This window comes from Stegostoma tigrinum, chromosome 2 (genome assembly GCF_030684315.1).
Source record: "Stegostoma tigrinum isolate sSteTig4 chromosome 2, sSteTig4.hap1, whole genome shotgun sequence".
NCBI lineage: Eukaryota > Metazoa > Chordata > Chondrichthyes > Orectolobiformes > Stegostomatidae > Stegostoma > Stegostoma tigrinum.
In genome coordinates, this window is record NC_081355.1 from 20,464,325 (window position 1) to 20,479,224 (window position 14,900).

General features: G+C 46.6%; 1 long non-coding RNA gene across 1 annotated transcript in view; it reads right to left on the bottom strand.

Moving 5' to 3' along the window:
• The window catches only part of LOC125466450 (uncharacterized), a 140,875-nt gene extending 126,727 nt beyond the window's left edge, over positions 1-14,148 (bottom strand). The window contains exon 1 of the long non-coding RNA XR_007250456.2: positions 14,074-14,148. This is a non-coding gene — a long non-coding RNA (uncharacterized LOC125466450). The remainder of the gene's footprint in view (positions 1-14,073) is intronic.
• Between the last annotated feature and the right edge of the window lie 752 nt (positions 14,149-14,900).

The window sequence follows — 14,900 nt, forward strand, 5'->3', positions numbered from 1 at the left end:
CTATTTCAAAGTCTGAGATAGCAAAGTGTGAAGCTGGATGAACACAGCAGGCCAAGCAGCATCTTAGGAGCACAAAAGCTGACATTTCGGGCCTTGACCCTTCATCAGAAAAGGGTTTTCTGATGAAGGGTCAAGGCCCAAAATGTCAGCTTTTATGCTCCTAAGATGCTGCTTGGCCTGCTGTATTCATCCAGCTCCACACTTTGTTATCTTGGATTCTCCAGCATCTACAATTCTCATTATCTCTGATCCCATTTCAAAGTCTCCTTTTTTTCTGAAATCTCCCATCTGTTCTATCTTCTTTTCAAACTGAGAACAAGCTGTCGCCAGTCTCCTGATTGGTTGGTAAGACAAAAAAAAATCCCTTCTCAGAAATAGCTGCATTCCCTCTTTTTCTTCATACATTATGTTTCTCCATCTCCAAAATGCAGCTGTCCTTTCTCTATATCAAGGTACGAAAACTAATGTGTGATTTTAAATAGATTTCAGTCTGTGCTTCTTTTTCCATGACTACAAGGTTTCATGACAGTCTGTCTCCAGCATGACTAGCCTTGTCAATATCCAGAACATTCTGTTCTACCTCACCTTAAAAGGAGCCATTTTTAAATATAACCATCATGTAATGACCCACATTTTTAATGCAATAAATCCTAGCCTGTCAATAATGTCCACGTCTCATGAACAAATCACAAAAGGCTCAAGCTAGCCTCAGTTAACAAATAACCTTTCTACCTTTCATTAATTGTGTCTTCATTTTAGGTTTAACATAATGTCCCACAACTGATACTATATTAATTGATCTGCAGTCATCTGTACAAATTTTCTCAGTTTGTAATGCCTTTGATTCAAGCAAAGTTAAATATGTTATAAAATTGTTTAACAGAAACACATTCACATACAGATACTGAAAAACATGCGAGCTGATTATTTACCCAAAAAAATTAATGCACTCATATCCATGCAGATGATTAATTTTTAAAATGTTTGAAGGAACACAAAATCTATTGAGTCTGCACTCCACATGTGTGGTACAGTATGATTAGGTGTTGTATGAAGTGATATTTTCATTGGAATGATATCATGAAAACTCAGACTGCTGTTATTTTCAAACTCTGGGTATTTTTAGATCTCCTACTGCATTAGTTAACTTTCTACAGGCAGAAACGAGAAAAGATTTAGCCCATTTCAGTCTAATTTTGAAAATTTCTCAAGGTGATGTCACTTGTGAAGGGCTCCACCTTGTACAAAAGGAAGAACAAGGGGCTCTATTGGATGAAGTGCACCTCTAAGTAGGAAAATACATCACAGAAACTTCTGGTATAAATTAAGAATGATGTGAAGAAACAAAAACGATTTGTAACTTCACTACAGTAAATGCAGCATTGAATAACGGGCAAACCACAATGTGTTTTATGGCATTGTGAGGGGAAATTGTGTCATAAATCAAAACTAGACAGTTGGATCAGTTACGAACATCCTCTAAACACAGAGAAGATTGTCAAAGTTAGGAGCCTGCTCTCTTTTATGATAACAAGACAAAACGTTCTTTCTTTTGAGATTTGTGGTAGACATAAATTGATTAACTCAACACTAATATTGAGATTTTTAAAACCCTCAATTTTTTTGCTCCCTCCCCTGCCTAAAGACATTGATTCTTTGGCATGTTGTTCCTGACTTCAAATGCATTTTCCCAAAAAAGGAGAACTTGTGGCACAGTGATTAGTGTCCCTCCTGCCTTTGAGCTAGAAGCTCTGGATTCAACCTTCACTCCAATGAAGGCCAAAGAAGGTCCATTCATAATGTAACAAGCACAGAGTGTGCTCAGCAAGTCTGGCATGATCTTCAGAGTGCCCTGAAAAGAGTCACAAAGGAATCAAAACTTTAACTCTGTTTATTACTCTACAGATGCTGTCAGACCTGCTGAATTTTGCCAGTATTTCTCAGAGGTTGTTTCAGATTTTCAGCAGCTGCAGTATTTTGCTTGCACTCATAATATAACCAAACAGGCCAAGTATCAACTTGTAAGTCCTTCTAACACATGCCAATGACAAGCAGTAATAATGGGACAGACGCGTAGTCATCCAAATGATGGAAAGAATTGAGAGCTTCTGCTATCACTGCTATGGTTTTTGTAAATGTTTATGTTGCCACAATAATGTGGACTTCTTGGTGGGCCCATTGGCACAAGATTGCCAGTCTGGATCAGATTGGCACCAGTGGTATTGAATTTGACCCCTGTTCCAGCTGGGGTGGGTTTGGGAACTCCTTGCCCTACTTGTGATGCTCTATTTCAGATGTGACTTCAAGCAGAGAGGTGAAGAATGCACCCAAACGTTAATGCTTTACTTAGAAGCCTAAATACTGCAAAGTTCCTCCCTTATCAAGCCTTGAATTCCACCTCACTCCCTTCACACTTGACGCTGATCCAGACTGTTCAGAACCTTATAACCTATTTGACCCCACAGTAACCTTTCGAGGCCAGTTTCTCTCCATCGTGGCTACTTCCATCTCCCTCATATCTAACGCTGACTCTGACTCAGCTCATTTGCTGCTGAAATACTCCATCAAGATCTGGTAGGTCTATACTTGGTAACACAGAATCTCTCCTAGCTATTCTCCCACTATCCGTCCTACAAAATCAATTTCTTCTAAAACTCTGCTGCTGGTATCCTAGCTTTCACCAAGTCTCTTTCATGCTTCACTCATGCTCATTGACCGACAGTAGTTCATGGGGTCAGATGGCCTGTTAAATTCTGTCTGCTAGCACAACCTTGAAATGCTTTTGGACATATGTACCATGATAAAGGTGCAAGTTGTTGCTGTGTAAGCCCTGGTCAGAAAACTCCATGATGAGGACAATCCACTGAAACTGCTGGCAAGGACCCTCTGTGGGAGGGACAGCTGTTCCTAAAAAAAAAGGTATGAGGCAGCTACTGGCTGGAGGAGACGTGACATTCTGTGAAAGGAGGAAGTTCAGGAGGCAACTACAGGTGAGATGGGAGCAGGATCTGACGTTGCAGTGGCCCAGACTTTCAATGTGGACTCTTCAGCATTCTCCTAAACCACACCATCAGATAAAAATCATCTGACCTTCTGGGATATTTAGCTCCTGACCTCAGAGTGGCTAGACAAGTAGCATAATGTTTCAGCAAAATTAACTGGAAAGAGTGAGCCGCTCGCTAGCTGACCAGAGCTTCTCGGAGCTGGTCGCTTGATCCCTCGTTGGGTAAATCCACTCACACTTACTTCCTAGATAATAAAATGTGAGGCTGGATGAAAACAGCAGGCCAAGCAGCATCTCAGGAGCACAAAAGCTGACGTTTCGGGCCTAGGCCCTTCATCATAGACGGGGATGGGGTGAGGGTTCTGGAATAAATAGGGAGAGAGGGGGAGGCGGACCGAAGATGGAGAGAAAAGAAGATAGGTGGAGAGGAGAGTATAGGTGGGGAGATAGGGAGGGGATAGGTCAGTCAAGGGAAGACGGACAGGTCAAGGAGGTGGGATGAGGTTAGTAGGTAGGAGATGGAGGTGCGGCTTGGGGTGGGAGGAAGGGATGGGTGAGAGGAAGAACAGGTTAGGGAGGCAGAGAAAGGTTGGACTGGTTTTGGGATGCAGTGGGTGGAGGGGAAGAGCTGGGCTGGTTGTGTGGTGCAGTGGGGGGAGGGGACAAACTGGGCTGATTTTGGGATGCGGTGGGGGAAGGGGAGATTTTGAAGCTGGTGAAGTCCACATTGATACCATTGGGCTGCAGGGTTTGTGGCACTGCAGGAGGCCCATGATGGACATGTCATCTAAAGAATGGGAGGGGGAGTGGAAATGGTTTGCTACTGGGAGGTGCAGTTGTTTATTGCGAACCGAGCGGAGGTGTTCTGCAAAGCGGTCTCCAAGCCTCCACTTGATTTGCCCAATGTAGAGGAAGCCACATCGGGTACAATGGATGCAGTATACCACATTGGCACATGTGCAGGTGAACCTCTGCTTCATATGGAAAGTCATCTTGAGGCCTGGGATAGGGGTGAGGGAGGAGGTGTGGGGGCAAGTGTAGCATTTCCTGCGGTTGCAGGGGAAGGTGCCGGGTGTGGTGGGGTTGGAGGGCAGTGTGGAGCGAACAAGGGAGTCACGGAGAGAGTGGTCTCTCCGCAAAGCAGACAAGGGTGGGGATGGAAAAATGGCTTGGGTGGTGCGGTTGGATTATAGATGGCGGAAGTGTCGGAGGATGATGCGTTGTATCTGGAGGTTGGTGGGGTTGTGTGTGAGAACGAGGGGGATCCTCTTTGGGCGGATGTGGCGGGGGCGGAGTGTGAGGGATGTGTTGCAGGAAATGCGGGAGACGCGGTCAAGGGCGTCCTCGACCACTGTGGGGGGAAAGTTGTGGTCGTTGAAGAACTTGGACATCTGGGATGTGCAGGAGTGGAATGCCTCATCGTGGGAGCAGATGCGGCGGAGGCGGAGGAATTGGGAATAGGGGATGGAATTTTTGCAGGAGGGTGGGTGGGAGGAGGTGTATTCTAGGTAGCTGTGGGAGTCGGTGGGCTTGAAATGGACAGCAGTTTCAAGCTGGTTGCCTGAGATGGAGACTGAGAGGTCCAGGAAGGTGAGGGATGTGCTGGAGATGGCCCAGGGGAACTTGAGGTTGGGGTGGAAGGTGTTGGTGAAGTGGATGAACTGTTCGAGCTCCTCTGGGGAACAAGAGCGGCGCCGATACAGTCATCAATGTAAGGGAGGAAGCGGTGTGGTTTGGGGCCTGTGTAGGTGCGGAAGTTGGGCTGTTCCATGTAACCTAAAAAGAGGCAGGCATAGCTGGGGCCCATGCGGGTGCCCATGGCCACCCCCTTAGTCTGTAGGAAGTGGGAGGAATCGAAAGAGAAGTTGTTGAGGGTGAGGACGAGTTCGGCTAGGTGGATGAGGGTGTCGGTGGGGGGGGGACTGGTCGGGCCTGGAAGAAGCGGAGGGCCTTGAGGCCATCTGCGTGCAGAATACAGGTGTATAGGGACTGGACGTCCATGCTGGAAATGAAGTGTTGGGGGCCAGAGAATTGGAAGTCCTGAAGGAGGTGGAGGGCGTGGGTGGTGTCACGGACGTAGGTAGGGAGTTCCTGGACCAATGGGGAGAAAATGGAGTCCAGATAGGTGGAGATGAGTTCGGTGGGGCAGGAACAGGCTAGATGTCCAAGTTCTTCAAGGACCGCAACTTTCCCCCCACAAGTGGTCGAGAACGCCGTTGACCACGTCTCCCGCATTTCCCGCAACACATCCCTCACACCCCGCCCCCGCCACAACCGCCCAAACAGCATCCCCCTCATTCTCACACACCACCCCACCAACCTCCGGATACAACGCATCATCCTCCGACACTGCCGCCATTTACAATCCGACCCCACCACCCAAGACATTTTTCCATCCCCACCCTTGTCTGCTTTCCGGAGAGACCACTCTCTCCGTGACTACCTTGTTCGCTCCACACTGCCCTCCAACCGCACCACACCCGGCACCTTCCCTTGCAACCGCAGGAAATGCTACACTTGCCCCCACACCTCCTCCCTCACCCAGCTTCAAAATCTCCTCTTCCCCCACCGCATCCCAAAACCAGCCCAGTTCGTCCCCTCCCCCCACTGCACCACACAACCAGCCCAGCTCTTCCCCTCCACCCACTGCATCCCAAAACCAGTCCAACCTGTCTCTGCTTCCCTAACCTGTTCTTCCTCTCACCCATCCCTTCCTCCCACCCCAAGCCGCACCTCCATCTCCTACCTACTAACCTCATCCCACCTCCTTGACCTGTCCGTCTTCCCTGGACTGACCTATCCCCTCCCTACCACCCCACCTGTACTCTCCTCTCCACCTATCTTCTTTTCTCTCCATCTTCGGTCCGCCTCCCCCTCTCTCCCTATTTATTCCAGTTCCCTCCCCCCATCCCCCTCTCTGATGAAGGGTCTAGGCCCGAAACGTCAGCTTTTGTGCTCCTGAGATGCTGCTGGGCCTGCTGTGTTCATCCAGCCTCACATTTTATTATCTTAGATTCTCCAGCATCTGCAGTTCCCATTATCACACTTACTTCCTCACCCAATCCAAAGAATTTTCTAATCCCCTGCTACGTCACAACTACACAATCAGAAAGTCACCAGTTTACAGGGAATTCATCCTGCATTTAACTGAGTGTGACAGCTTCCACTGAGACTGAAAAACATAGCAAACATTTAGTTTCTACCTTAAATGTTCTCTAGTTTGGCAATGTTGACTATAAGTGGTCACATGTTCAGAAATGTGTCCACATTGGCCATCTCCATCTATGGGAGATCAGTTTATGCAAAATATGAAGAACATAAAATTATCAGCCAGAATAATCCCCTAGATTGTGTTGATTGGTTAAAGTGGTCAGAGAGGAGATTTACAGGCTTTCTCTCTCAATTGTCCTTGCATTTTATTTGATTTTTTCTGGGTCGGCTGGTTTTCGTAAGATTTTCCTTTTTAAATGAGGCAAGAGGCATTTTTTGAGGTCAGAAACAGATTGGCTTCCCACAAGGTATATCACAAAGCTAAAGGAAGAAATCTGTGTTTTACTAAACTGATTCCAAACGTCTGTCTTTTATCAGCTCACAGAAAAGTGAATTGATGTGGTAATGAGTTAAGTTTCTACACTTGCTTTTGTCCACAATGACTTGGGGCAGTGTAATAATTTTGACACACATCACCAGAAAGTATCACAATTGTGTGGGGCAGGTTGGATCGACCAAGGGAGTCATTATTCATATTTTCGTAATACAGGGATAACAATTACAGTCCCTGGATGATTTTCCTTTCATGACATCAGAACGCTTCTGCAATTTTTCAATGGATGGATTGAAAACTTTTAATAAAAAGTGAGGCCAGAACTAAATCAGCAAGCTGCTTCATTTTCCAGAAATCAAAATTACAATCAATCATAATCAAAATATACTTGAGTATGAGCACATCTTGTGAATAAAATAAAACAAACCATGGTAAATTCACTTGTTCACATTCATGCCCATTCCATGGTCTCAATCCCTCCTTGTCTCTGTAATTTTCTTAAATCTTCAATCCTCCAAGGACAGCTGCTGTGTTCTTTTTGTTATGGTCTCTTGAGCATTCCCTATTGCGTTCAACTGCTTACTGCCATCTGTGCCTTCAGCTGCCTAGGCCCTATCCTGGAAATCCCCTTCCTTGAAGTCGCTAGCTGTGTATCTGTGTGCATGTGTCTGCACACATGTGTGTGTATTTTCCTGCATTAAGACTGACCTCTTTGGTCCCACGTCAATTAACAACTGACTGAACAATAGAATGGAAGCAGTCCATTTGATCCTCCAAAGAGCATCCCACCCAGAACATCCCCTACCCTATCACTGTTACTCACTGTAACCCTGCATTTCCCACGACTAATCCACCTAACCTATATATCCTTGGACATTACAAGCCAATTTAGTATGGCCAATCCACCTAACTTGCACATCTTTGGACTATGGAAGGAAATTGGACCACCTGGAGGAAACCCACACAGATATGGGGAAAATGCAAACTCCACACAGTCAGTTGCCTAAAGCTAGAATCGAACCCGGCTCCTTCGCACTGTGAGGTAGCAGTGCTGACCAGTGAGCCACCATGCAGCCCCATGCCCAAAGGAAGTAAGTCAGGTCAACACCAACAAGAGCAACTTGCATCTATATCCAGATTTAACTTAGTAAAGCATCCCAATGTGCTACATAGAATTGTTAATAGATAAAGATTGACCTTTCATTAAAGAAGAATATGCTTAGATCTGAGATTAAGGTGACCAGGCTTCTTTCCCACATCCCACTGGACTGATTGACTTTCCTCGTGTCATTATTTTTTCCTGTGATTTCTAGTCAGAATGCTAAGCTTCAAACAATTATCCATTCAGGGATTTTCCAGTAAGTACTTCAATAAAACTGGCTGCTTCCTCCTCAAGAGTACATTGTAAGAGGCAAACAGATACAAGCACGTCATCTCAAACGCAAGTTTTTTGATTCATGTCGAATTATTACATTGCCCCAAGCCATTGTGGGTAAAGAAAGCATGAAAATTAACTCATTATCAAATCAATCCCCTTTTCTGTGAGCTGATAAGGGACAAACCTACTTAATAAGTTTAACATAGCTTTCCGATTTTTATTCCAGAAAGCAATTCTCTTCTTGACCCTGTCAAAAAAAAGTGGGTCATTTAGAAATGGAAAATTTAGGATTTATTTTTCTTCTTTCACATCCTTGGGCAGTTCCAAAGTGCTGCAATGAATTATAATAAAGTGTAATCATTATTTTTATGTTAAAAAATGTGGCCAATTTGTGTACAACAACCTCCCATAACAACAGTATGAGAAGTGACTTATTCATTTGTTATGGGAAAAATTTTGGTCCAATACAAGGAGGCCTTTGAAACAGCAGCCATCAATTGACACAGGGAGCCTCAGTTTGATGTTGCTGTCGCAAAATTTTCTAAACTTTTCCCAGAAGGAAGCCATTAGTTTCATCAGGTCCATACCAGCATTTCTAACTGAATCCCATTTCCCACTTTCCAGCTCTTAGTCCTTCAACCTATAGACATTTAAAATGCTTGTCTTATAACTATTTAAATACAATTAAATCTTCTGTTTCCACAATCCTTTCAGGCACTGAGTTCCAGATGCTTAATATTCTTTGGGTGAAACAAGTTCCCGAGTTCTCCTGCTAATTTCTTAAAATTCATTCCTTTTGACTACCGACCTCTCTGGTAACCAAAAATAAGTCCTTACTATCCTTTCTTTTTAAACCCTAATAATTTTGGACACTCCAATTAAGTTGCTTCTCAGCATCCTCGATTCCAAAGCAAATAACCATTTATTTTGTCTTCGTGACTTTTCACAATAGTTAAAAAAAATCCATTCCTGGCAACGTTTTAATAAATTGTTGTAGTCTCTCCTTCCAGTGTGCTCCAACCTGCAAGGCAATGATTAGAACTACACACAGTACTCTAGCTGCGATGGAACAGTGTTGCATACAGTTCCAGGTAACCTGCTCATTATTCTACGACTTGGCTAATAAAAGGAAAGATATTTCACATGCCTTGTCATTCACCATGTCTACCTGTTCTGTTACTTTCAGGGATTTATGGACGCACGAGCAAATTGCCTCTGAATCAGAGGGAAGTGTGTTATAAATTGAAGTAATCATTTATTAAATTACCCTTATTCTTTCAGATGGGAAAAGCCAGAACAGCAAGGAGAAGAAAAGGGAAAACTTGCAAATAAAAGCAAAATACAGTGGATGTTAGAGATTTGAAAGAAAAGCAGGGCCAGCACCATCTGCATCATAGAATCATTACTGTGCACAAAAGGGGTCATTCAACCCACTGAGTCTGTATTGACCCTCTGAAGAGCATCATACCCAGACACAATCTCCCCATACCTTCCCATAACATTGCATGGGTTTTTTTTAAGCATGGCTAACCTACCTAACTTGCACATTCCTGGGCAATTTGGATTTGGGTATGGCTAATCAACCTGACCTGCACATTTTTGGTCAGTGGAAGGAAACTACAGGATTTGGCAGAAACCCATACAAATGCAGGAAGAAAGTGCAAACTCCACACAGAGTCACCTGAGGCTGGAATTGAACTCAGGCCCCTGGCACTGTGAGGCATCAGTGCTAACGACTGAACCACAATGCTGTAAGAAACATTTTGAATTCAAACTGACCCTTCTTCAAAGACAGTAGGAACTGCAATTGCTGGAGAATCTGAGATAACAAGGTGGAGTTGGATGAACACAGCAAGCCAAGCAGCATCGGAGGAGCAGGAAGGCTGACGTTTTGGGCCTCGACCCTTCATCAGAAATGGGGGAAGAGGAAGGGAGTTCTGAAATAAATAGGGAGAGAGGGGGAGGCGGATTGAAGATGGATAGAGGAGAAGGTAGGTGGAAAGGAGACAGACAGATCAAAGAGACAGGGATGGAGCCAGTAAAGGAGAACGTAGGTGGGGAGGTACGGAGGAACGGTGAAGATAGTCAGTCCAGGGAGGACGGGCAGGTCAAGGGGACGGGATGAGGTTAGTAGGTAGGAGATGGGGGTGGGAGGAGGGGATAGATGGGAGGAAGGACAGGTTAGGGAGGTGGGGATGAGCTGGGCTGGGTTTGGGATGTGGTAGGGGGAGGGGAGATTTTGAATATTGTAAAGTCCACATTGCAGCCCAATGGTATCAGGGTTCCCAGGCGGAATATATGAGTTGCTGTTCCTGCAACCTTCATGTAGCATTGCTGTGGCACTGCAGGAGATCTAGGATGGACATTTTGTCTGAGGAATGGGACAGGGAGTTGAAACAGTTCGTGAATGGGAGGTGCAGTTGTTTAGTGCAAACCAAGCATAGGTGTTCTGCAAAGCGGTCACCAAGCCTTCGCTTGGTTTCACCAATGTAGAGGAAGCCACAAAGGGTACAGCGGATGCAGTATACCACATTAGCACATGTGCAAGTGAACATCTGCTTGGTGTGGAAAGTCTTCTTGGGGCCTGGGATGGGGGGGGGGGGGGGAAAGAGGGGGGGCAGTGGTGGTGGTGGTATAGGGACAGGTGTAGCATTTCCTGCGGTTGCAGGGAAAAGTGCCGGGTGTGGGGAGCAGACAAGGGAGTCACTGAGAGAGTGGTCCCTCCTGAAAGCAGATAAGGGTGGGGAGGGAAATATGTCTTTGGTGGTGGGGTCGGATTGTAGATGGCGGAAGTGTCGGTGGATGATGCGGTGGGTACGTGAGGATGAGGGGGAATCTGTTTTGGTTGTTATTGCGGGGAGGGCGTGTGAGGGATGAGTTGCATGACACCACCACACCCTCCACCTCCTCCAGAACTTCCAATTCCCCAGTCCCAACACCTCATCTTTACCATGGACGTCCAGTCCCTATACACCTGCATTCCCCATACTAAAGGCCCTCTGCTTCTTCCTGTCCTGCAGGCACGACCAGTCCCCCTCCACTGACACCCTCATCCGCCTCCCCTCAACAACTTCTCTTTCAATTCCTCCCACTTCCTGCAGACAAAAGGTGTGGCCATGGGTACCCACATGGGCCCAAGCTATGCCTGCCTCTTTGTTGGTTACGTGGAACGATCCCTCTTCCGTACCTGCACTGGCCCTAAACCCCACCTCTTCCTGCATTACATTGATGACTGTATCGGCGCCACCTCATGCTCCCACGATGAGTTCAAGCAGTTTATCCACTTCACCAAGTTTCCACCCCAACTCTATCTCCTCTCTGGACCTGTCTCCATCTCTGGCAACCACCTAGAAACCGATATCCATTTCACGCCCACAGACTCCCACAGCTACCTAGAATACACCTACTCCCACCCACCTTCCTGCAAAAATGCCATCCCCTATTCCCAATTCCTTTGCCTCCACCGCATCTGTTCCCAGGAAGAGGTATCCACTCCCGTACATCTCAGATGTCCTTGTTTGTCAAGGACCACAACTTACACCAACCCACCCCCGCCCGCAACACCCCAAGGTCGAGAAAACCCTCGACCATGTCTCCCGCAACTCATCCCTCATACGCACTCCTCGCAATAACAACCGAAACAGAATGACCCTCATCCTCACATACCAGCCCACCAACCTCTGGATCCAACGCATCATCTTCCGACACTTCTGTCATCTGCAATCTGACTCCACTGCCAAAGACATTTTTCCCTACTTTCCAGAGGGACCACTCTCTCCATGACTCCCTTGTCTGCTCCACACTTCCCTCCAGCCCCACTACACCCGGCACTTCTCCCTGCAGCCACAGGAAGTGCTATACCTGCCGCCACACCTCACCCCCATCCCAGGCCCCAAGAAGACTTCCCATATAAAGCAAATGTTCACCGGCACATCTGCTAACGTGGTATACTGCATCTGCTGCTCCCGTTGTGGACTCCTCGACATCGGGGAAACCAAGCGGAGTCTTGGGTCTGGTTTGCTGAACACCTACGCTCGGTTTGCAATAAACAACTGCACCTCCCAGTTGCAAACCATTTCAACTTCCAGTCCCATTCCTCAGACAACATGTCCATCCTGGGTCTCCCACAGTGCCACAATGATGCCACCCGAAGGTTGCAGGAACAAGCAACTTATATTCTGCTTGGGAACCCTGCAGCCCAATGGTATCAATTGGACTTCACAAGCTTCAAAATCACCCCTCCCCCTACTGCATCCCAAAACCAGCCCAGCTCAGCCCTGCCTCCCTAACCTGCCCTTCCTCCCACCCCTCCCCTCCCCCATCTCTTACCTACTAAACCTCATACTACCCCCTTGATCTGTCAGTCCTCCCCGGACTGACCTATCTCCTCCCTACCTCCCCACTTACACTCACCTTTACCGGCTTCATCCCCACCTCTTTGACCCGTCTGTTTCATCTCCACCCATCTTCTCCTCTAACCACCTTCCATCCGCCTCTTCCTCTCTCCCTATTTATTTCAGAACATGCCCCCTTCCCCTCCCCCATTTCTGATGAAGGGTCTAGGACCGAAACATCAGCTTTCCTGCTCCTCTGATGCTGCTTGGCCTGCTGTGTTCAACCAGCCCTGACCCTTCTTCAAAACTGACAGTGTCTGGAAATTGCTCCTCACTAAAAGGGAGGAGGAAGTAACTGGAACAGATAGTAAGGATGCTCAAAGCAAAACGCAATAGGAGGGCTTCTGGTAGAAAAGTAATATATATCAGAATGGGTATTAATGCCATAGTCAGCAGAGAATAGATCACCTCTGCTGAAAACAAACACAAAATCAAGACCCAGGGTTTTGGAGGGTGGAGAGGGACAGGAGCATCGTGTACATGTCTGGTGTCACAAAAGAAGGTTAACATGGAATGGAGAGATTGATGTTTGGGTATTACCTGGAACAGCCTTTTCAACTGCAACTTATTATCTGACTAAACTAAAAGTCAGAAATCACATGATACCAGGTTATAATCCAACAGGTTTAGCCATACAACACAATCAAGTCTACAGTCTTCTGTGCACCCTCCCGAACCCTCCCACAATCTTCCATCATCCAACTTCCTCCTCCAAAGTATCTTATCCTGATGTCCTTAGACAAGGGGAGGCTAATTGGGGTGTTGTTCAGAACACCATCATTCCTCTAGTGTTTTGCCCAAAGGGGGTAATTGGCTTGCTGTGTCTAGGTATTGAATACAAGCAATGGTCCACGCTTTGGATTCAGACAGCGTCTTTGTATCTTCAAACAAAGTTATGATAAAGTTTGTGATGCATGTTATAAATCAAATGCTTTGGTTAATAAATTTAATCTGGAGAGAAAGCACAATGCTGTAATTTTTTAATCATTTGAGCTGAATACAACTTAACAACACAACCCATTTTTTTTTGGAGCTTCACATCACTTCCTGCCTTCAGACCCTGGAGAGATGCTGACATTTGAACGTGGTGTTGAGGGGAGATAATGACTGGCATCTGTAATTAAAATTAAACAACGTTCCTGTTCTCGATTTTGCAATGTCCAATTGCTGGAAAAAACCTTCCATTTATTTATTTGTCAGGCGCACCAAGTATAGCAATACAGAAGCACAGCAAAGAGTGCACACAGTCACTTTTCACTGGTGCCCACTTGGTTACTAAAACTAGAATTGAGCAACAAGAAAAAAAAGAGAAACGTCCAGATTCCAGAGTCCCAAATCATATCTTCATAGCTCTGCAAGCGCAGCTCCAGTCGATAGGGCACTTAGGAGGATCACCGCCCCCCGCCACCCTCACTGTCCTCGCCCACTCCCCGCTCTCGCCGCCACCCTCACTGCACCCACACCCCCACCCCGCTCTCGCCACCCACTGCCCACTCCTCACTGGCCCCGCTCTCGCCACCCACCCACTGACCCCTCACCGGCCCCACTCTCACCGCTCTTTGCTGCAGGACCCGGCCCACACGTTCAACTCCCTCCAGAGTGTTCCCGGTCGTGAACTGACTCCTTAGTTAGACAGTTAAAAGGGCGGGGGTGTGCGGAATGTATAGAATTACTGCAGAGAGAGAAGGAAAAGAAAGGAAGAGGAAAAAGGGAACCGGTGAGCAGAGTGAGAGGTCCAGTCTGAGCGACTTACCTTGCCCTCAAATTTGCCAGAATCCTGTTGGAAGGATTATCGTTATCTCCATGGTTCTCTCTCTCACACACACACGGTTGATAAACCAAAACAATCTAAGGCAAAACATGAGCTAAAACTTACCCAAGGGAATCACCATCTGCAAGGTAAGGAAAACATGGGAAGAAAATGAGAGACATTGGCTGGTTCTTTCTTGACTCATTGGAGATGAGATTCAAGGTGGCGTTCAGAGGGGTTTAATCTAGTCAAATAGTAGGGAGTCACTGCAGGAAAGCTTTTCCAAAATATTCCCAACTCTCAAGAGTTCACCTAGAAGTGGACTTGAAAAGTGGCCACATTTTTCAATTAAGGCCCAGTAGAGAAACCATCTTGAATCAGTGCCAGCAGTTACTGATGTCAGAGACTATCTTCTTTCTGCTTACGCTTTGCTGAAGTCTCCAGTTCAATCAAGGACGATTGGTGACAATCGGGGGGGGGGGGGGGGAAAGAGAGGGGAGAGAGAATGACAAACCACAGCCTCTTCAGCAAATGGACCTGCAGAAGGGTTCCCCATGCCCACTAACGTCCTTGTCTCCTCCAAATGTCTTGATTGAAACCTTTGTGTTAGCTAATAAGGCCACCTCCATACAGAGGTGCCCTTGCAGTTCTGAACACACCTCAAGAGCAACTCTCTTTACCAGAGGGACCGCAGAGCCATGGTGCCTCTGATTGGACCTGCAGTATCAGGGGCCCACTGACCATCCTTAATAGGATAACAAACACAAAGGCAATTAGGAAAATGCCTCATTGAAAATTGTACCATTGATCTTAGGCAAGCTGAACTCAGG